General features: G+C 37.0%; 1 long non-coding RNA gene across 1 annotated transcript; it reads left to right on the top strand.

The window, feature by feature from the left end:
• LOC110271128 lies at positions 6,620-7,582 on the top strand. The gene is made up of 2 exons (XR_002361294.1): positions 6,620-6,884; positions 7,357-7,582. It is a non-coding gene; the product is annotated as an uncharacterized LOC110271128 (long non-coding RNA).

Raw genomic sequence — 21,808 nt, 5'->3', positions numbered from 1 at the left:
TGAAGTAATTTCTGTTGTCTGAATTATATTGATTTTTTAAAACTTTTTTTACAATATATATAATTATGTTATTAGGTTTTATTATAAGATATAAGTTTCAGGTGCAATAATACTAAATAAGTTTGAAGAAAACTATTATATATTTTGTAAATAAAAAATTTCACTAAACTTAAAAGAAATCTCAGGACGCTCGTTCAATCCTAAATATTTTCAAAATTTGATTGATTGCTTTAAACATTTTTGCAGCAAATTAAAGGCTGTGTATTATTATTGTGTTTGTCTTGATCTGCATGCCAGTTACATCTTTCTAACACTGAAATGTCTATTTTCTTATTATTATCACTTTCTTCATATAGCCCAATGCCCTTTTTCATCTGTTTTCCTTTATTCACAAATTCAATATGTGATAAACGAAATTCTAATTAATAGCCATATTTATACACTAAAAATTTTGTTGTTTTGCCGTTATCTCTTGAATGATTTAATTGTTGCTGCTGCTGCTGGGTCCCAAATCTGTTTGATTATATCAATTTAATTCTTACTGAATGATGATTGGTGCTGAATTCGTGGTTAAATGGTTGCATATGGCAATTACAATTTTTTTTGTCTGTAATTTTTACAGTTATTTGTGGTTAAGATTGAAGGCAAAAGTTTTTAGTTAAGGTCTTCCAAGCAGATTTTGTCAAAACGTTGATCGTGTCATGGCAAGGTATAATGCATACTTTAATTCCGTTTGATTTGTTAGTTTTGAAGTTACAATTTAACTTATTATATTTGTACTATAAATTCTATGTTTTTCTTTATTTGTTTTACCTCAATGGGTTTCTAGAGAATTACTTCTAAGACTAGGAACTATTTTCCAACCTAATTACAAGGCTTTGAAAGTCCTTTTCATTGCCCATTCCCTTTATAGCGAATAACACCATTCCTCTTCTATTCTTGTTATCTTCACTTTGCGACCCCCTATAAATTTTCCTCCTAAAAAATTTAATAATTATCGATTAGGTTTTGTGATATGCCAAAGGATTGGATGGATCTACCGAGGTATAGCGAAGAGTATATCAATGGTGTTATTAGCTTTTTAGACTTTGCATACTCCGAGGGAGAACCGGACGGACGACAAATTCAATGTCCTTGTAAGAGGTGTTGTAACACTAATTGGTATAGAAGAGATGTGGTATTTGACCATTTAGTAGCCGACAGATTTGTTAAGGAATATAGAACATGGATTAATCATGGCGAATGGGCAATCCCGATGGCGGTTGAAGATGACACGGATGATGAAGAAGTTGCACGCGATGACATCGAAGGACTGCTTAATGATGCATTTGGAGATGTATCTCATGCTGAGGGTGTTACTGTAGGTCAAAATGAAGATGCTAAAAAGTTTTACAATTTAATAGATGGGGCAAGTCAAGAGTTATACCCAGGTTGCAAGAAATTTTTTATATTATCTTTTACCATCCGTCTGTACTTGTTAAAGTGTTTGCACGGTTGGAGCAATGCCTCCTTCACTTCACTTCTTGAGCTATTGAAAGAGGCAATGCTTGACATTAACATACCTTCATGTTTTCATAAGATAAAGGCTATGATAAGAGATTTAGGTCTGGATTATAAAAAAATTGATGCTTGTCCTAATGATTGCCTCCTGTATAGAAAAGAACTAAAGGATGAAAAACAATGTCGTGTGTGTAGAACTTCTCGATATACTGAAAATTCTAGTGATAATAGTAAGAACCAACCTGACAAGAAAGGTCGGCCTATTCCTACAAAGACTCTGAGATACTTTCCTATAATTCCAAGACTTCAGAGATTATTTATGGGCTCAAAGACGGCAGCTAGTCTGAGGTGGCATGATGAGGAGTGCGTAAAAGATGGGACGTTAAAGCATCCTGCTGATGGCTTGGCATGAAAGAACCTTGATGAAATGGATGAAGAATTCGCAAAAGAATCTCGCAATATTAGACTAGGATTGTTAAGTGATGGGTTCAACCTATTTCGTAGCATGAACATTTCATGGAGCACGTGGCCCGTGATGCTGATGGTATACAACTTGCCTCCGTGGATGTGCATAAAACCTGAATATTGTATGCTTTCTTTGCCACAATCACCTGGTAAAGACATTGATGTGTATCTATAACCATTGATAGAAGACTTGAAGTTGTTGTGGGAAATAGGGGTCAAAACCTATGATGCGTCAAAGAATGAGACCTTTCAAATGCGGGCAGCTCTTTTGTGGACAATCAACGATTTTCCTGCTTTTGCTATGTTGTCTGGGTGGAGTACAAAGGGAAAATTGGCTTGTCCTTGTTACAACAAAAATACCTGTAGCTTACAACTAAAACATAGTCGGAAGACAGTTTATATGGACCATTGTGTCTTTTTACCAATGGATCATCCATGGAGAACCAATACAAGGTTTTTTAATGGGAAGCAGGAATTAAGACCCCCTCCACCTGTTATAGAAGGACCTAAAATTTTTGAGATGATACAAAATGTTGAGAATGTCTTTGGGAAGAAGAAAATTACATCAAATAGTTTCCCATGGAATTGGCAAAAAAGATCAATTTTCTTTGAATTGCCTTACTGGCACAAGAACCCACTGCGTCACAACTTAGATGTCATGCACATAGAGAAGAACATACTTGACAGTGTAATTGGAACTCTCTTGGATATCCCAGGCAAGACAAAGGACCATTTGAATGCTCGATATAACTTAAAATATATGGGTATCTGGAAAAATCTTCAACCAAAGGAGGTGAATAATGGCAAGAGAACAAAGTTGGCAAAGGCATGCTTTTCTATGACTGTTGCAGAGAAGTCAATTTTTTGTGGTGTTTTGAAGACAACAAAGCTACTTGATGGTAGTGCTTCGAATATATCACGCTGTGTACATCTAGGAGAAAGAAAAGTATCTGGGTATAAGACCCACGATGCTCACTTTATGCTTCACTATTTACTACCAATACCGATTAAAAGCATCCTTCCTGATCATGTGGCCATTCCGTTGATTCGACTAAGTTTCTTTTTTTGTCGCTTGTGCAAAAAGTTCATCACATTGGAAGAGATATATCTACTGGAGTTAGAGATTGTGGAAACATTATGCCACCTTGAGAGGATCTTTCCCCCTAGTTTTTTTTACATAATGGTTCATCTTCCCATTCATTTAGCAAATGAGGTGAGATTGGGAGGTCCGGTGCAGTTTCGTTGGATGTATCCTTCGGAAAGGTACATTTGTACATTAAAGTCATGTTCGCAATAAAAGTTGGCCCAAAGGTTCTATTGCAGAGGCATATCTGGCAGAAGAATGCTTAACTTTCTGCTCAAGATACTTGCATGGAGGTGTGCAAACAAGACTTAATAAGCAGCCTCGGAATGATGATGATCCTAACGAAGACAAAGTTGTGCCATCAAAGTTGTTTTCTAACAAAGGTCGTTCGTTAGGCGTGGGAAATGGAGAACCAATTAATCTAGATGACATAGCAATTGCTCAAGCCCATGTGTATGTATTACACAATTGTGAAGAAGTCACAGATTATGTTAGGTAACTTAATTAAACTTTTTTTTTATTCCGATCAAGTTCACCCATATTTTTTATATCAAACCTAACTATTATTAATTATAGAGAGCTTGAGGAAGAGGTTAACAATCAGCGGGGAACGAAATGGAGAAAAGCAAAAGTTCACAACAAAACGTTCGCACAGTGGTTTGAAACTCGTGTGAGGGATCCAAATGTGCCTTTTTGGCTAAAAGAATTATCTCGAAGTCCAAGCTCTGTTGCAAGAAGATTTTCTGAATATGTAATTAATGGATACAGGTTTCACACGGTGGAGCGTGAGGCAAGGAGAAAAACACAAAACAGTGGTGTCACATTAACTGCTTTAACTTCAAGCTTTGCAAGTGCTAAAGATCAAAGTCCAATCCAAGACAATGTAACTTATTATGGTAGGTTGTCTTATTTCGGTGTGAGTGGTACGATGCTGGGAGAGAAAAGTATGGGCTTACATTTGTTCACTTCCATAAGAAATGCTTCCAGAATGAACCTTTTATACTAGCATCTCAAGCACATTAGTGTTTTTATGTGAAAGATCCGTATGAACCTTTTATACTAGCATCTCAAGCACATTATGTTATAGAAACTGTCCCAAGAGACTTATTTAAAACAAGCGACGAATCTGAGTCTGAGGCCTGTCAAACACACTATAGTGAACAACACGAGCGTATAACGAGCCCTGCCATACCATCTGATGATGGTGAACTTATTATGGAGAGGACTGGTTTACGACCCACAGTTATTGAAACGGTTCCCCAAGTGACTTCTGCCCAAGAATATGAGGCAGACTTCATTGGAGATTCTGATTCTGATTGGTCATCCTAAGCAATTTATTGCTTAATATGTACATATGTATACTTAAATTTTCGTCTTCACCTTTTTATTTGTAAGTAATACTTAGTTTTTTGTTAATTTGTTAGTCTCTTACATTTTTCTTATATTGATTTTGATGGGTATATTGACTTTACTTAACTAATTTATTTGTGTAGGAATAAGGAATTTATTGATCTTAAAGCTACATCAAGTAAGAATTTGCTTAGCCAATTTGAGGCTAAGAGACAAAGGATTGTAACTGAACGCAAGAAATATGAAATGGAAGCTGTAGCTGCTAATGATAAGGAGAAATCTAAGCGAAGGGTGGATGAACCATAAAGTCAATTGGAGATGCGTGCAACCAAAGGGCAGAAGAAATCCATGTCAAAGAAGCTGGATTTTAGTCATCTGCAAAGCACATTCGATTCTATTAGCAAAAGGACTAATTCCATGCCTACCACCTTGGAAGTACAGCCAAACATTCCTTCACAACAGCCCAAAAATAAAAAGAGAAAGGAGCTATTGACTATGCCTACTGCTGAGAAAATCAAGAATGGAGTGCAGGGTGGAAAATCAACACAAGGCTTGAAGAAGTCTAAGCCTACAAACATGGAGGTAGATGAACTTACAAGGAAGCTCGAAGCAATTCGTAAAAGGAATAGCAACGTGTCAACAAGTCTAAACCAAGAGCAGAGTTGTCCAAGTTCTACTCAACTCACAATCAACCAAGGGCAGCAGCATAATATTCAACTCACAGATGAAGAGACTCAAACAGGGCAAGATGACACAACTTTGCCTTCTCCTGAAGCTACCCCACAAAATGAAAGTGCAATGTTGGAGCAAGGAATATCAACAAAAGGTAAGAGGATGCCAGGAGTAAAGGCTACAACAATTGACGAATTCTTAAAGGAAAATGGGATAGACGTGGAAATTGAAGGACCAAGAACTGAACTAAGTGAGGACGGGGAAGAAAGCATGGCACTTGATAAAGACTATTATCAACATGTGATGGAGGACATTGATGATGAAGAAGGTACTGTTTTACTATTTTTGTATCTTCTCTTGTAAATTGTAATGCTTCTTTTTTTAATTGGCATCACTAATTAGTCCTTAATCTATTTCCTAATGAATAAAACTAGGAGATCCAAAGAAGAAGAAAACCCGTGGAAAAATAACTTGCAAGGAGATTTATGCAAGGACTATAGAATAGCGGGAAGAAGTCACTTTTGATATTGGACAGCCCGTAGGACCAACCGACCAAAGTGTTTCTAATTTAACTAGTTTTGTTGGCACTATTGGTAGAAATAAAAGATTCGTTAGTCTTTTGTACACTAGTTGGCATGCTGTTCCTTCTAAAGCTAAGAAGTTCATGTGGGACTATGTTAACATAAGACACTCGGTAATTATTGATTTCAATTTTTTTATTCAGCACAAGAGCATATAACAATTACTTATAATCATGTAGACCAAGTTTATCCTCCCAGACAGTGGAGAAAAGTGGGTAATGCAAGCGATTCGAGATGTTTGGAAGTGGTTCAAAGGAAAGATTAAGCAAAAGCACTTCATTCCCTATGATACTATTGAAGATATGGTGAAGAATCGACCCCCAAAAGTACCAGAAAGTGGTTTCATAATATTTAACGAGTGAATGTGACATATTTTTAGTGCTTTAGCTTAATAATGCAGCCTTGCTAGTAGATTTGCCTAACTCATTATGCTGCACGTGTTAGTAACTGTATGCTAACTTTTTATTCAGTTCTAGTCAATAAGTCAAAGAAACAAGCAACAAAAGGAAAAATAGAAGTTTCCACATCGCCTGGGGCCAATCAATTTCGGAAGAGTACGAGTGGCTATGGTAAACAGTAGATTTATATTTATTAGAATTTATATTTGCATAAATTGAAGGAAGAAACCGAAGTAAGATCTTGTTTTGCAGCGAGCAACAAAGGAAACAAACGAGGAACCAAAAAGGTTTGAGATGTTCATTGCTATCCGAACAAGTCAGAAGAGGAAAGAAGTGGATGAGGAAACACAGACTGCTGTTGTAAGAGTTCATTGAATCATTCATAATTACATTTCAAATTTAGGATATGGTAACTAATTTAATTCTAAATGTTTCTTCTATGCAGGAAGACTTCCAACACCACCAAGCTACTGGTGAAACAGAAGAGAAAGCATTTGAGGCCTTATTCGGGAAAGAACAACCAGGTCGGGTAAGGTTGTATGGAAGATCTGTGACAAAAACTGATTTAAAAAACATGCTGAAATTAATGAAATCAAGAATTAGCACAAAGAGGAAGTGTCCAGTTTGAAGGATAAACTTGGACACATGGAGGCCCAACAGCAAAAACAAGAGGAAGAGATTCATGGGTTGCGAAATATGATCAAGTTAATACTGCAGTGATCGGAACCTGGAATGAGGCCAGAAGAACTAGAAGCTTTATTACAAGACGCCCAACAGTTTCCGATTGATGCGAATAGCGGCCATGGATCAACTCATTTTCCGAACTTAGATGTGGTATATCCTTATCTATTCCTTGTTCCATAGTTTTTTACTTGCATTTACATTAATTGCTATGGCTGGAAATGTTTGTTGGCTTTATTAACAATGAAGTTGTATTGCTATGGCTGAAATTTGTTTGTGCAATTCTGGTTGTTGTATTTCTGATTTTGTGCACTTGGTAATATGAATTTGTCCCTATATCTAATTTAAGTGTGAAAGTCTGGTTAATTAGTGCATGAAAAATGCTATAGGGACATATCAGGATTGTGTTAAAGGAAATGGAAGAAAGAAACACCTGCAGATTTTCATGGTTTGAATGAAACAAGATAATACATAATTCCTTGAATTCACCTCTTTTGTCGTGACCATGTTATTTTTTTTAGTATATTCTTTCTTGGTTTACTATGTCTACGTGTTCCATTTAATTTTTATAATTATGAATGTCATTATGAATATTTTTTAACTACTTTTCTATATAATTATGCAGGGTAACAATGAAGATTAAGCAATGAAGATTAAGCTGACTATTATTGTGGTTTATTGGCTAAGATAGAGTGCTATTTAGAATCTTTACATGTATGGTTGACTAATGATTTTTATTAGAAGATACTTTTATTGGCTAAGGATATTATGGTTTTGATATGGCTATGCTTACTTTAGTGTGAGATGTATGAATTTTTACAGTTAACTTCATTCTAGTACTTTTGGATCAATATTATAAATATATTTTGGTTAGAGATAATTTTTATTATTTAAAGAAATTATTTAGTATAATTATGTATTTATTTTTATTTTGTAATATTCAACTCATTTAAATAAAAATGCAGAATTATTATATATGTAATCATATTAACTATTATGTTGTATTAATAATTATTAGATATATATATACAAAAAAAAAAACGAGGCCTAAGGCTACACTTATATACAGTAGCTATAGTATACAAAAAAAAAAGAGACATAAGGCTACACTTATATACAGTAGCTATAGTATACAAAAAAAAAGGGGGACCTAAGGCTACGCTTATAAAAAGTAGCAATGATATACAATGTGGCTACGCTTTACAGGTGATGCAGTAGCGTTGAAAAGCGTAGCCTATTCTGGAAAAATGAAAGCTAAAAAGCGTAGCCTTTGGTCCTGGACAGCATCACTTGAAAAGCGCACCCTATTCCCAAACGCCAAAACGTAGCCCTTGGTACAGAAAAGCGTAGCCTTTGAGAATAGGCAACGGCCGAATAGGAATCACCCCAAAAAGTGTAGCCGTAGCCCAAAAAGCATAGCCGTAGACTAAGACATCATTTTTTTTTCACTTTAGGCTACACTATGGGTATTTTTTCTCCATAGTGTCCTTTTATAAGAGAATAGGAAACATAACTGTAGCATCACTTGAAAAGTGTCTCCTTAGATATTTTAAATCACTTATAAAGCGTAGCCGTATCTGAATAGCTATGGGTACATTTTTTACACCAAAGAGAACGCTTTTAAAAGTAACCTATTTATTATATTTTGGGTGCGCTTTAAAAGTGTTGCCTAATCTATCTAAGACTAAATCGCCCAACACTTGGTCATTTTTTACCCAATTCACCATACTACACACCAAAGTAACTTAGCCAAATTAGAGAAGAAGAACATAACTACTCTTACCACCAACACTCTGTGCCTCTCAACCCGAAATACATTTTGTCGTCACCAACGCTAGCCACTCGAGAACCATCGGTCGCCGCCACTCCAGAACCGTAGCTCTTCTTTCACACTCACCACTCCTCTTCCCCACTCGACACTAACCACTCAAGAACCATCGGTTGTCTTCGCTGCGTGCTCACATCGAGAAGACTCTGCAGTCAGCATCGTCCTCCCGTCGCTCACCATCGTGGAGAAGGTATGTATTCACCCTTATTTGGTTCTAAAATTGAGAGGGTTAAAGTTTCGATTTTAGGGTTTTCAATTGTTCTCTATAAATCGCGTCTATTGTTTTGTCTTAGAACCTTTTTTAATGGAAAAATGATACAATCCTATAATCTACTATAAGTTATCAAATATACATCCAAAACATGGTTAGGTCAAAACACTATAAGTTAATTAATTGATTATTGATTAGCTCTTACTGCTGTTTGTGATTATTCATTATAAATGTGCTGCTGTCCTGCTATTCTTTGTGCTTTTGTGGCTTAATTGTTATTAGATTGTGACTGTCTTGATCAAATTCCTGAGGATTATTGCCTCCAGATTTGGGTGCTCTAATTGAATATCTATAGCTTCTGTTTTCATGATTTGTTGGTTTGTTTGTGATTATTTGAAATTTGCAATGCTCTGGCTGGGTTGATATTATTGCTGGACTTTGGCTTTGTTGTTGCATTTTCATTTGAATTTCTGGATATGGTTGCTCTTCAGCTTCAATTTTCATTTCACATGGCCTTGCACTAAACCAAGCTTTCAACATAGATTTTGGATTTTTACAAAAAATGTCCCTAGGAATATGAGATTTTAAGCAATCATGGAAGTGCAAAAAATCATAGGTGGAGGAGGTTTGGGCATGTTTACAAAGGGACACTGCCGGACGGAAAGGTGGTCACAGTTAAGAAGGTAAAGGTTGGTAGCAGCCATGGGGATAGGGAATTCAGGGCAGAAGTGGAGATCATCATCCGTGTGCATCACAGGCGTTTGGTATCTTTAGTTGGTTATTACATATGTGGGGATCAAAGATTGCTCGTCTATGAGTATGTTCCTAAGGGGACACTCCATCATCACTTGCATGGTAACGTGAGTTTCACTTGATTTTTTCTTAGACAAAGTTGATGACCTCATTGATTTCTCCTCTTCTGTGATTTGGTTGTCATATGTGAAATGTTGCAGCAAGTGGAATGCTAGTGTTGACTTGGGACAAGAGGTGCAAGATTGCTATTGGTGCTGCAAAGGGCTTGGCATATCTGCATGAGGAATGTATTTATATCTTTGTATTTTGTTATTTAATTATAGATTCTTATAGTTAACACTGAAGCTATTAGTTTGCATCATGTGTAGAAAATCTTAGCAAGGTGGTTTTAGTTTTTTAGTTCTTTTTGGGGATAATTTTTGCACAACTTTAGCATGAAATTGAAACAAAATTCTGGACTAAATTAACATACAATTGATGGGCAACATTTTGCCTTAGCGTAGCTGTTTCAGAATCAGTAATAAATTGTTGTAGTCTTGGCTAAGAAATTTTTAATTAGTGATTGCTATTCAAGCTACTTTTGTTGTTTCAAATCTAAATTCTAATATGAGTTTCAAATCTATTTTATTATTTTGGAATAGTATGATGATCATATGTATTTTAGTATTTCAACTCATTTTGTGATGTTACTACTATTTTGGTTTAATTAATTTCTATTTATACTTTTTTATGTGCAAATAAATACCACTGCATGATGACCTTTGAGAATGATGAAAATTAAGAAATAAAACTAGCTAGGAAAGGGGCTAAGAAATCAAAAGCTAGTTGCACCTTTAGAAAACTTTTTTTGTTTAAACTAATTGAATGATGTTGTGTTTGATTTATTGAATGATGATGATGCTGAAAATTCTGTTTGTTAGAGTGCAGAATTTATTGAAAGGCTAAAAGCCAAGTTTCATGATTGAATTAATTGATGATACATGCTAATGATTACTTGAGATGATGTTAGAATATTTGTTGTATATGATGCAATAAATTTATGATAATATATGTGAATTGTTTGAGTGATTTGTGGCTGGATTGTTGTGTTGAGTAATGCAGAAATTGTTGATTTCATATGAGTATGCTTAAATGTGAAAACTGACCAAAAATGGTGATTTATTAATCCTGAGCACTTGGGCCTAATTTAATCTTTTCAACAAGTCACAATAGGTAAAAGAATGTTAGAATGCAAGGTTAGAGTGAGTGAAAAGCTAGGAATCAATTTTTGACCTCTCAAAACCCAAGGTTACATGTTGCAGAATTATGCAGTTTCGGACAGCACTTTGTGAGAAAAATTGGGAGTAATCTAGCCACTCAAAATGGGTAAAATTATTTTTCTATAAAACTTTGATATGTCTAGATTGTTCCTCTAAAATTTCATAATTTTTTTATGTGTGTTTTGGGAGATATGATTTTTAAAAAATGATCATTTTCTGCAGAAATATTGCTGTCCGAATTCTGGAACAGCAACTTCAAAACTACATATCTCAATACTCTGAAACTATTTGGAGGTGAAACCAAAGAGCAGTGAAATATTAGGATGTCTAGTATTTTATGTCCAATTTTCAGGACAATTTAAGTTTTTTAGAGAAAGTTGTGCTTTCTGGAAGCAAGGCTGTTCACTGCTGTGACAACATCCTTTCCTTAAAACAAAACCATATTCCAGGAAGCATAACTTTTTCTAGAGAAGTAAAACTTCTCTGGGACTTAAACTGGGTGAAATATGGGTAATTCTAGTTCAACCACACCAAAATTTATGAGAATCCAACAAAAGATGGATTTTATATGATTTTTCTAAATTGGTTACTGCTTGCTATTTTTCTGAAGTGTACTAAATCAGTAGCCGGTTTTTAAAAAATTATATAAAAGTAAATTAGGTGGCAAAAGTTTACCCAACATATATTTGTTTATATATTGTTAATTGTTAATTAGGATTTTGAATATTTTCTGTTGAATTTAAAATTTTTATTTGTTAGAACTTAGGAGGCTACCAAATCTTTTTAATTTGAACTGAAATTGAAGGAGATGGAAGCTGTGATTTGGTTTCTCCGATTTTGTTCTTTTATTATGTAATTTTATTATTATTGTTATCACGGTAGACCCATATTTGTGGCTTCTTTTGTGCCTTTGTGTTTCTTCAAGGTCATTGTTGTGTTATTGAATGTACTGTTGGATACTCTGTTTTGGTGCCTCCTTACCCATACTGGACAAAGTTTGAGCTTCTTATAATGTTAAAACCGAAAAGGAAGAAAAATGTTATTGCTTGTTACTTGGACAATGCACTTGAATTTCTGATTTTAGTTCCCATTTAGTATGAAGTCGTGTTATGATTCGGTTTTTTATGTCCTTTATGGTGACTTATAGTATCCCCTTGAATGTCATTGTTGTTTTAAGGCAAAAGGGTATACAATTTTTAGGTTCTATGTTCCAGAAATTTGAAAATTTCAAGTACTTTAGTTTATTTTTGAGTAAATTATCATTTATGTCCCCAACATTTGGGGTAAGTCTCAAACCTATCCCTAACATTTTAAACCTCCTATTTGTATCCCAAACATTTCTAAATGTAGTCGATGTTGTCCTACCATCAAAATGGTAAACATTTCGCTAACACCGTTACCTACGTGGACGCTGAGGTTGTAAGCCCAAAAGTTTAGAGAGACACGTCTGCCTCTTCGCGCCCATTATACCATTCACTAAAGGAAATACGAAACGTTGAAGAAACAGAGCACCTCAACGCAAGTGTGTCCAATCCAGTTCTCCTCACCACACACGTCTAACACTTCTTCGAGGGTGATCGCAGGGAGGGGCTGCAAGGTAGTTGGCAGGTTGCTGTTGCTTGTGTTGCATGAAAGATCACACCTTTGGTCTGGCAACAGAGAGGTTTCCTTCGACAAGGTATGTACGAGGAAGAAATTTTGTTTCTTGGGTTTTTATTTAGTAGTTCGATGAAGAACAAAGGTCATATAGGAGATTGTTTATACTTTAGGGTTTATTTGAATTTATGTATTCCCAGAGAAATGTTCGTTGTGAATTTTAGTTAGGGCATGAGTTGACTTGTTTTTGGTAACTCAATCTATGCTTACGAACTTACTAGTTTCATTATGCTGATCTGATGTAACAGGTTTGCCGCTTAGGATGAGTTATTTTAGTGTGAAAGTTTACCACCATGGAAGCTTTGGTCTTGAAGGAGGGATTTTGAAGTATTTGGGTGGGGAGACAACTGTGATAGACTACTGTAATGAAGATGAGTGGAGCCTGATTGAGGTTTATAACATAGTGAGCAGACAAGGGTATTTGAAAAAAGATATTGCAGCAATGTGGTACAAATCACTGGATCAAAGTACAGAAGATGGCTTAAGGATGCTGCGAACCGACAAAGATGCAATGGATATGGCTAATATTGGGGTTAGGAAGGATATGGTGGAGCTGTATGTAGTTCATAAAACTAGTGATATCCATGAAGAGGTTGAGGATGTACACATGTTAGGGAGTACTGAAACTACCATGCAGGAGCAGGCTGGTGGATCTAATGGGCCAGGCCCAATGGTAACATTTGAGGCCCATTTAGCAAGACAAGTGGAGGGGATTCTGGCCCAAATGTGGAGGAAGAAAATGTGGGTGAGAAAGATGGAAAAGATGAATCAGATGAGGAAGAAGAGGGTAGTGATGGCAGTGAGGACGAGGACTATACTCCCAAGGGTGGTGTAGATGACAGTAGTGATTCATGGAGTTCTGATTCCAGAAATGGTTATTACTCAGAAGATAGCGCTGCTGAGATTATGTTTGGTGACAGTGATGATGAGAAGGAAGGGGCTGAGGGGTTAGTTGATGTCAACATCAGGGTAGGGGATACATTCGAGGCTGGCACAACTGAAACCCAAACAGATGCAACAAAAGAGAGTAGGAGTGACAATGACAGAGGTAAGGAGAAGATTGTTGCAGGTTTAGGGGATGAGGAAGAAGGATATGAATCTGAAGATTTTCTTGATGTGCCTATTGTTGGTGATGATGAGGATGATAACAATGTTGCCAAGAGGTATCCTTTGCACAAGCAGCTAAAGGACATGAGTGAGTACAAGTGGGAGATTGGAACTCTTTATGTATCAAGAGAGGAGTTTAAGGATTGTGCTACTGCCTATGCTGTACATACTAGGAGGGGTTTGAGGTTTGATAAGGTTGACCTTCAGAGAGTGAAGGTCACTTGCGTGGAGGGTTGCAACTTGTTTGCCTACTATGGGAAGATGAAGAATGGGCAAACATGGCAATTAACCAGCTGCCACAACAAGCATAGTTGTTCTAGGGAGTTGAAAATTGGGATTATGCATGCAAAATGGTTGAGCAAGGTCTTTCTAAACAAAATTGCTGAGAATCCAAAGATAAAACTCTCCATACTAATGAAGAAAGCATACAACAAGTAGAATGTAGAGCTGACTAAGTCTAAAGCTGCCCAGGTTAAACAGTTTGCTCTTGATGAGTTACAAGGAACCTACATAGAGCAGTATCGGAGGCTCTATGACTACTGTCATGAATTGCTGAGGTCTAATCTGGGATCTACAATGAAGTTGTAAGTGGAGAGACCACCAGAGTTTGCTTCTGAGAGACCAAAACCTGGTGTGGATTTAAGGCCAAAGTTTCAAAGACTCAATGTGTGCCTTGATGCATGCAAGCAGAGCTTCATGGTTTGCCATCCAATAATTTGCCTTGACGGGTGCTTCATCAAGACACCATATGGAGGTCAGCTTCTCACCGCTATTGGCTGGGACCCGAACGACCAGATGTTGCCAATAGCCTATGCAGTGGTTGAAGCAGAGACGAAGGACACATGGACCTGGTTCCTTACCAATCTGTGTGATGACTTTGGCTATGACAAGATAAGGAGCTGCACCTTCATGTCTGACCAACAGAAGGTACTTATTTCTAAACTTAGTTTTAAGGAGCTACTTCATTGAACCTAGTATTAGTGTTAGTCTTGCTACCCTAGTTATGCTGGTGTTTGAATTGTATGAGGATTAGTTTGTAGTGTATGCTGGTGTTTGAATTATAGGAGGATTAGTTTGTAGTGTATGGGTTAGTGTCTGAATTGTACTAAGTTACTGAATTACTGCATTAACTGATTTAGTTACGCCTAACAGATATGATGCTGATTTAATTACTGCATTAACTATTAATTGTGGGTTTAGGGCTTAGTTCCAACCTTCGATGAGCTCATTCCCGGAGTGGATCATAGATTCTGTGTTAGACATCTTTACAGAAATTTCAGGAACAGATTCCTAGGGCTGCAACTAAAATTGATGATGTGGAATGCTGTAAAGGCTACTTATTTACAAGAGTGGGAGAGGAGAATGGCTGAAATACAAAGTGTTGATAATGGAGCCTACAACCACCTGATGGAGATACCAACGAAATATTGGTGCCGGCACAAGTTTGGGACTTGGTCTAAGTGTGATACATTGGTAAACAATATGTGTGAGGTATTTAACTCTGTCATTGTGGATGCAAGAGAGAAACCAATAGTCAGCATGCTTGAAGACATCAGAGTATACATAATGAGGCGTTGGGCTGATAATAGGGATCGGATAATTGAATACCCAAGAGAGGTATTGCCCCGTATCAGGATTAAGGTTGAAAAACAAGCTGATGCAAGTGGTAAGTGGGTGAGCACTTATGCTGGTCGTGACAAATATGAGGTAACAAGTATCCAGGGAGGCAAAGAGAAGTTCGTTGTTGATTTGAAGAATCATGAGTGTTCGTGCAGGAAGTTTCAACTATCCGGAATCCCCTGTGCTCATGCAATGACCTGCATCAAGAAGATGTGCTTCAACGTGGACAAATTTGTTGCAAACTGTTACAAGAAAGCAACCTATACTGACTGCTACCAACATGTGGTATATCCCTTGAATGGGCCCAACCTGTGGGAGAAGACACCCTTTGATGACGTTTTGCCACCAATATACAGGAAACCCATTGGAAGGCCTAAACTGAAACGTAATAAAGCTGCAGATGAGAACCCAACTAGGGGAGGGGTGTCTCGCGAAGGGCAGAATCAGAAGTGCTCCTATTGTTTTGCTAGATGTCACAACAAACGGACCTGTCCAAAGAAGCGCAAAGTAGCTGCAACTGCATCGGTAAGCACTGTTAGTTGATTTTGCACTTGTTCATGCTTCATTTTTTTAATTGCATTTAAAGATTATGATATGAGATTCTGGTATTGTGGCTGTTTACTAGGCAAATAAAGTAGCTGGATCCACAAGAAGAGCTTCCAGAATCATCTCTAGCACTAGCACTATCTCAAGCACTATCTCCAGCCGGGGCTCTAAGCAATCCCAAGCTGCTTCAAAGAAGACCACAGTCACAAGGCCAAAGAGAAAATCATCTGCCACTGATGTGAGTTCACAACACTCTCAAGCTATTTCAAAAAAGGCTAAGTTGACTCCGTCCACCACAAATCTGAGGGTGTTGCCAAGCCCATCGAAGAACATCAGCAAATCCCACTGAAGTTCATGGCTAGGACACCTCCCAAAGCATGGAAAAAGATGTGACGACTATGATGTGTGCTGTTTTATGTTTTAAGGCTACTGTTTTATGAGTAAAGGATTTCTGTTTAGTATCTTTATAATGTCTGGAAACTAGTTTTAAGACAATAGTTTGTTATTGCAGACCATTATTGTGGAGCAAACTGTGTTCCTCTTGTTTTGTTATTTTGCTTCCAATCTTTTGTGCTTGTATCCAATGACAGCTTTATGGTTAATCATTAAGTAATATGTTACAGAAATGATTCCCATCCTATTGACTTGCTTGATTTAAATAGATTGCAAAACGTAAAACTTCATTTCATTCAACTCTTTCACTGAAACAATGTTGCATCTGCACAAAACTAGCCTTTCTTCAACCAAAACTCACAAAAACATCATTGCATTACAATATCATTGAGTTCAACAAAACAACAACTAGTTCAACATCACTACTATTTCTAAGCCAACATACAGAACACAATTTAGCTATCTAACAATTTTCTCCTATAACTCATCATAACCAGCAACATCATTCTAGTGAAAGTCTCCCAAATTTGGTTGCTGTTGTTTTTTTAAACACCAATATCAGTGCAAGTGTCCATCCAACTAAAGCAACTCCTACTGCAACCATGAACCTGAACTCCACCATATCCAGTTTGCCCTTCAAATTTCTGACCTTCAATCTTAACCTAGAAACTTGTGAGGGATCTTCCTCTGATTCTGCCCATACAAAGTAGTCGCATTCTTCTCCAACCTAGAGAAAACATGAGACAGCCGAGTCACACCCATTGATGGTCAAAACTTATAACTCAACAACAAATAAAAACATGGCTAAAGCTCACCCCAAAGTTAACGCCACCCCAGAACCTCCGCCCAGGATTTTCTGCCGTCGACGACGTTGCGAGCACATGCCGTTCCCCACAGTAACAGGTTGTCCTCCTTCGACGTGCTAGGTTTCTACTTCATGTGGCTTGCTTGCTGCCTTGGGTCGCTTCAGATTGGCATGCTTCATGCTCCATCTTTTCTCATGCAGACGGAATCGCCCTTCAGAGGCAGTGCAGCAGCAACGAGAAGCAAAGATTTGGGGATTAGGGTTTTGAAGAGGACCCTCTGCTTCACATTTATGTTTTTTTTATTGAATAATGGTAACAACACATGCCCTGCCATCGTGTCACATAACGTCCACGTAGGCTACGCTGTTAACGAAATGTTTGCCATTTTGACGGTAGGACAACATTGACTACATTTAGAAACGTTTGGGATACAAATAGGGCGTTTAAAACGTTAGGGATAGGTTTGAGACTTGCCCCAAACGTTGGGGACATAAATGATACTTTACTCTTTATTTTTTATCGAAGCATAGTATTGTTTTGTTTCTTATTTTATGCTTTTGGAGATATGAAAAGAAGAGTAGTTTGAATTACCCTATGCCGCTCTGATATTGTATGTGTTATTAATATGTTAATTATTTTTTTCTTGTTGCACTTTTTCAAATCATAATTATTTTTGTATATAATTATGTAGGATAATTCTGAAGATGTGAGAGAAGATTGAGATGTTTATCATGATGGTTTATTGGCAAAGATGGAGCTAGTGTTGGAAATTGAAAGATGTATGGTTGATGATGATGTCTTTTATTAGAAGATACATTTGCATGATATAATATTTTGGTTTTTCCTAGTTTATTAGTAGTAAACTCTAAGTGGTTTCATGCATATTTTGATATGAGTATGCTTATTCTAGTGTGAGATGTATGAATACTCAAAATTATGATAATCCCAATATTTTTTATTCATTATATAAATATATTTTGTTTTAGGATAATTTTTATTATTTAAAGATTATTGTAAGGTATTATTATGTATTTATTTTTATTTAATAATAATTAACCAGTATTAAAAATATAGGATTATATATATAATTATATTCTCAAATATTTGATTTTAGATAAAAAGATTATTAGAAACTTTTGTTATATATATATTTTAAAAAAAAGAGGGACAAAAGGCTACACTTATATAGAGTAGCTATAGGTAAAGTGTAGCATCGAAAAGTGATGCAGTAGCCTCGAAAAGTGTAGCTTATTCTTTTTAATTCTGGTAACCATCAGTGCTGAAAAGCGTAGCCTTTGGTCCTGGACAGCATCACTTAAAAAGCGCACCGTATTCTCAAAGGCCAGAAGCGTAGCCTTTGATACAGAAAAGCATAGCCTTTGAGAATAGGCAACACTAGTATAGACATTGCCCAGAAAAGTGTCTCCAAAGCCTAAAAAGCATAGCCTTTGTCTAAGGCATCATTTTTTTTTCACTTTTGGCTACATTTTTCAAGTGTACCTGAATGAGTGTTTTTCTTGTAGTGACACTCTGCGAAAAAATCTCGACCTGTGTGTATGCACACCAGGCGATGCTTGATTGGATGCGCGACGCGGCCCACGCACACGCGTGGCTCTAATTCGATGGCTGTGCGTATGCACGCATGTCTGTGCGCACTCACACTAGGCTGAGCTCTTTGGTGCACGAAAATTACTTCACACTATGTAATTCCGCACAACTAACCAGCAAGTGCACTGGGTCGTCCAAGTAATACCTTACGTGAGTAAGGGTCGAATCCCACGGAGATTGTTGGCTTTGAAGCAATCTATGGTTATCTTGTAACTCTTAGTCAGGAAAACAATTCACTTATCAAATTGAATTACGAAAAATAAGAGAGTATGAAATAAATACTTATTAAGCAGTAATGGAGAATATGTTGGGTTTTGGAGATGCTTTGTCTTCTGAATTTCAGCTTTTCTCTTGTATTCCTCTTCCCTCATGCATGCAAAAGTGCAAAGTTCCTTCCATGGCAAGCTCTATGTAAGGTGTTACCGTTGTCAATGGCTACTTCCCATCTCCTCAGTGAAAATGGTCCAAATGCTCTGTCACAGCACGGCTAATCATCTAGAGGTTCTCGATCATACCGGAATAGGATTTACTATCCTTTTGTGTCTGTCACTACGCCCAGCACTCACGAGTTTGAAGCCCGTCACAGTCATTCAATCCCAGAATCCTACTTGGAATACCACAGACAAGGTTTAGACTTTCCGGATTCTCCTGAATGACGCCATCAATTCTAGCTTATACCACAAAGATTCTGATTATAGAATCTAAGAGATACTCATTCAATCTAATATAGAATGGAGGTGGTTGTCATGCACACGTTCATGGGTTGAGGAAGGTGATGAGTGTCACGGATCATCACCTTCTCCATAATTAAGCGCGAATGAATATCTTAGATAGGAACACGCATGTTTGAATGGAAAATAGAAGTACTTGCATTAATTCATCGAGACGCTGCAGAGCTCCTCACCCCCAACAATGGGGTTTAGAGACTCATGCTGCCAAAAGGTACAAATTTCATATTTAAAATGTCATGAGATTCAAAATAAATCTCTAAAAGTTTTTTAAATACTAAACTAGTAACCTAGGTTTACAGAAAATGAGTAAACTATGATAGATAGTGCAGAAATCCACTTCTGGGGCCCACTTGGTGTGTGCTGGGGCTGAGACTAAAGCTTCTCACGTGCTTGGGCTGTTTTGGTCGTTCAACGCCAGGTTGTAACCTGTTTCTGGCGTTGAACTCCAACTTGTAACCTGTTTCTGGCGCTGGACGCGAGCCTTGAACATGGAACTGGCGTTGAACGCCAGTTTACATCGTCTATCCTTGAGCAAAGTATAGACTGTTATATATTGCTGAAAAGCCCTGGATGTCTACTTTCTAACGCAATTAAAAGCGCGCCAATTGAACTCCTGTAGCTCCAGAAAATCTATTCCGAGTGCAGAGAGGTCAGAATCCAACAGCATCAGCAATCCTTTTTCAGTCCGAATCAGATTTTTGCTCAGCTCCCTCAATTTCAGTCAGAAAATACCTGAAATTATAGAAAAGCACACAAACTCATAGTAAAGTCCAGAAATATGAATTTTTCCTAGAAAAACCAGGATTTGGTTTCCTCAGGCCCTCCTATCCACTGATGCTCAAAGCCTTGGATCCTTTTTATTACCCTTGCCTTTTGGTTTTAAGGGCTATTGGCTTTTTCTGCTTGCTTTTTTTCTTTTTTATTTGCAAGCTTTGTATTCACTGCTTTTTCTTGCTTCAAGAATCATTTTTATGATTTTTCAGATTACCAATAACATGTCTCATGTTCATCATTCTTTCAAGAGCCAACATATTTTAACATTCAAAAACATCAAATTCCAAAGACATATGCTCTGTTCAAGCATTCATTCAGAAGGCAAAAAGCATTGCCACCACATGTAATTAATTAGAATTTCTTGTATTAAAAACTCGAAAAATATTGCCTCCTTATTCTAAAGAAAATATTCTATTTTATTCATGTTTAATGATGATGAGAAAAATAAATTATAGCTTACTTGGAGATAAAATAACTACTAATTACTACTATAAATATTAAGGTAAAACTCAAATAAGAACAATTATCACAGAGTTAAGGTTAAGATTAGGGCTCAACAACCTTGAGTTTGGGATGTGGATGTTCCTCTAGTCTGTGGAGTGCTTGGTCCTTCAAGAGATAACTTCTGACGCTTCAGTTCCTTTAAGTCACGCCCTTGCTCTTCTTGTTCCCTGAGTAGTTTGCACAGTATACTATTTTGATTTTGCTGTTCTTCCTTTATTTGGTCCATAGATTCTTGCATCTTGGTAACAGATGCTTCAAGCTGTTCCCAATATTCAAATTGAGGGAATTCCGGAAGGAATTCTTGCGCCCTCCTTTTGATGGGGTCATCCTGCATTTGTTGTTTTTCTATTGTGATTTTAGTGATTGATTGCTCCACTAAGATGTACTCCGTTATTCCCATCCTTACTCCAGCATCCTTGCAGAGCATAGATGGGTCATCTTTCAGCTGAGGTAGCTTAAAGATCTCCCTGATTTTGTCAGGGTGGATGTGAACAATCTTTCCTCTGACCATAGTCCGATAGTCATAGAGGGCAATTCCAGATATTCTTTGCCTGTCTGTTTGCCATAGATTAGCGTAGAACTCCTGAACCATATTCCTTCCCACTTTCGTTTCAGGATTAGCTAGGACTTTCCAAGTCCTGTTTCGAATCTGCTCTTGGATCTCCGGATATTCATCTTCTTTCAGATCAAACTTGACTTCCGGGATCACTGATCTTAGACCCATTATTTTGTAGTAATGGTCTAAATGTTCTTTGGTTAAGAACCTCCCTTGATTCCAAAGTGGTTTTGGAATACTCTCCTTCTTGCCTCTTGGAGTGGGTTGTTTTCCTTTAGGAGCCATGATCTTAGTGGGTATGGTTTAGTGATCACGGATAAACACACCAAACTTAGAGGTTTGCTTGTCCTCAAGCAAAAGAAAAGAAAGGAGATGGGTAGAAGGAGAGCTTGTGTCGAATGGTGGATGAGAGGAGGGAGGCCGAATGTGGTTTTAAAAGGGAGGGGGGTGGGATTTTCGAAAATATTAAAAAGATAAGATAGAAGATATGATTTAAAAAAGTATGATATGAAAGATGTGAATTAAGATTGAAAAGATAAGAAAGATATTTGAAAAAGATAAATTTGGATTTTGAAAAAGATAATGTGGAGATTTGAAAAAGATTTTAGAAGGAAAAGAGATAGATTTGTTTTGGAAAATTTGAAAAAAGAGTTGGATTGGATTGAAAAAAGAATTTGTGTTTATGGATTAAGATACATTTGATATTTTTAAAGTAGGGTTTTTAG

Source organism: Arachis ipaensis, chromosome B04 (assembly GCF_000816755.2).
Source record: "Arachis ipaensis cultivar K30076 chromosome B04, Araip1.1, whole genome shotgun sequence".
NCBI lineage: Eukaryota > Viridiplantae > Streptophyta > Magnoliopsida > Fabales > Fabaceae > Arachis > Arachis ipaensis.
Note: the sequence above shows the minus strand (reverse complement) of the source record. Positions and strands in the feature narration are given on the sequence as shown.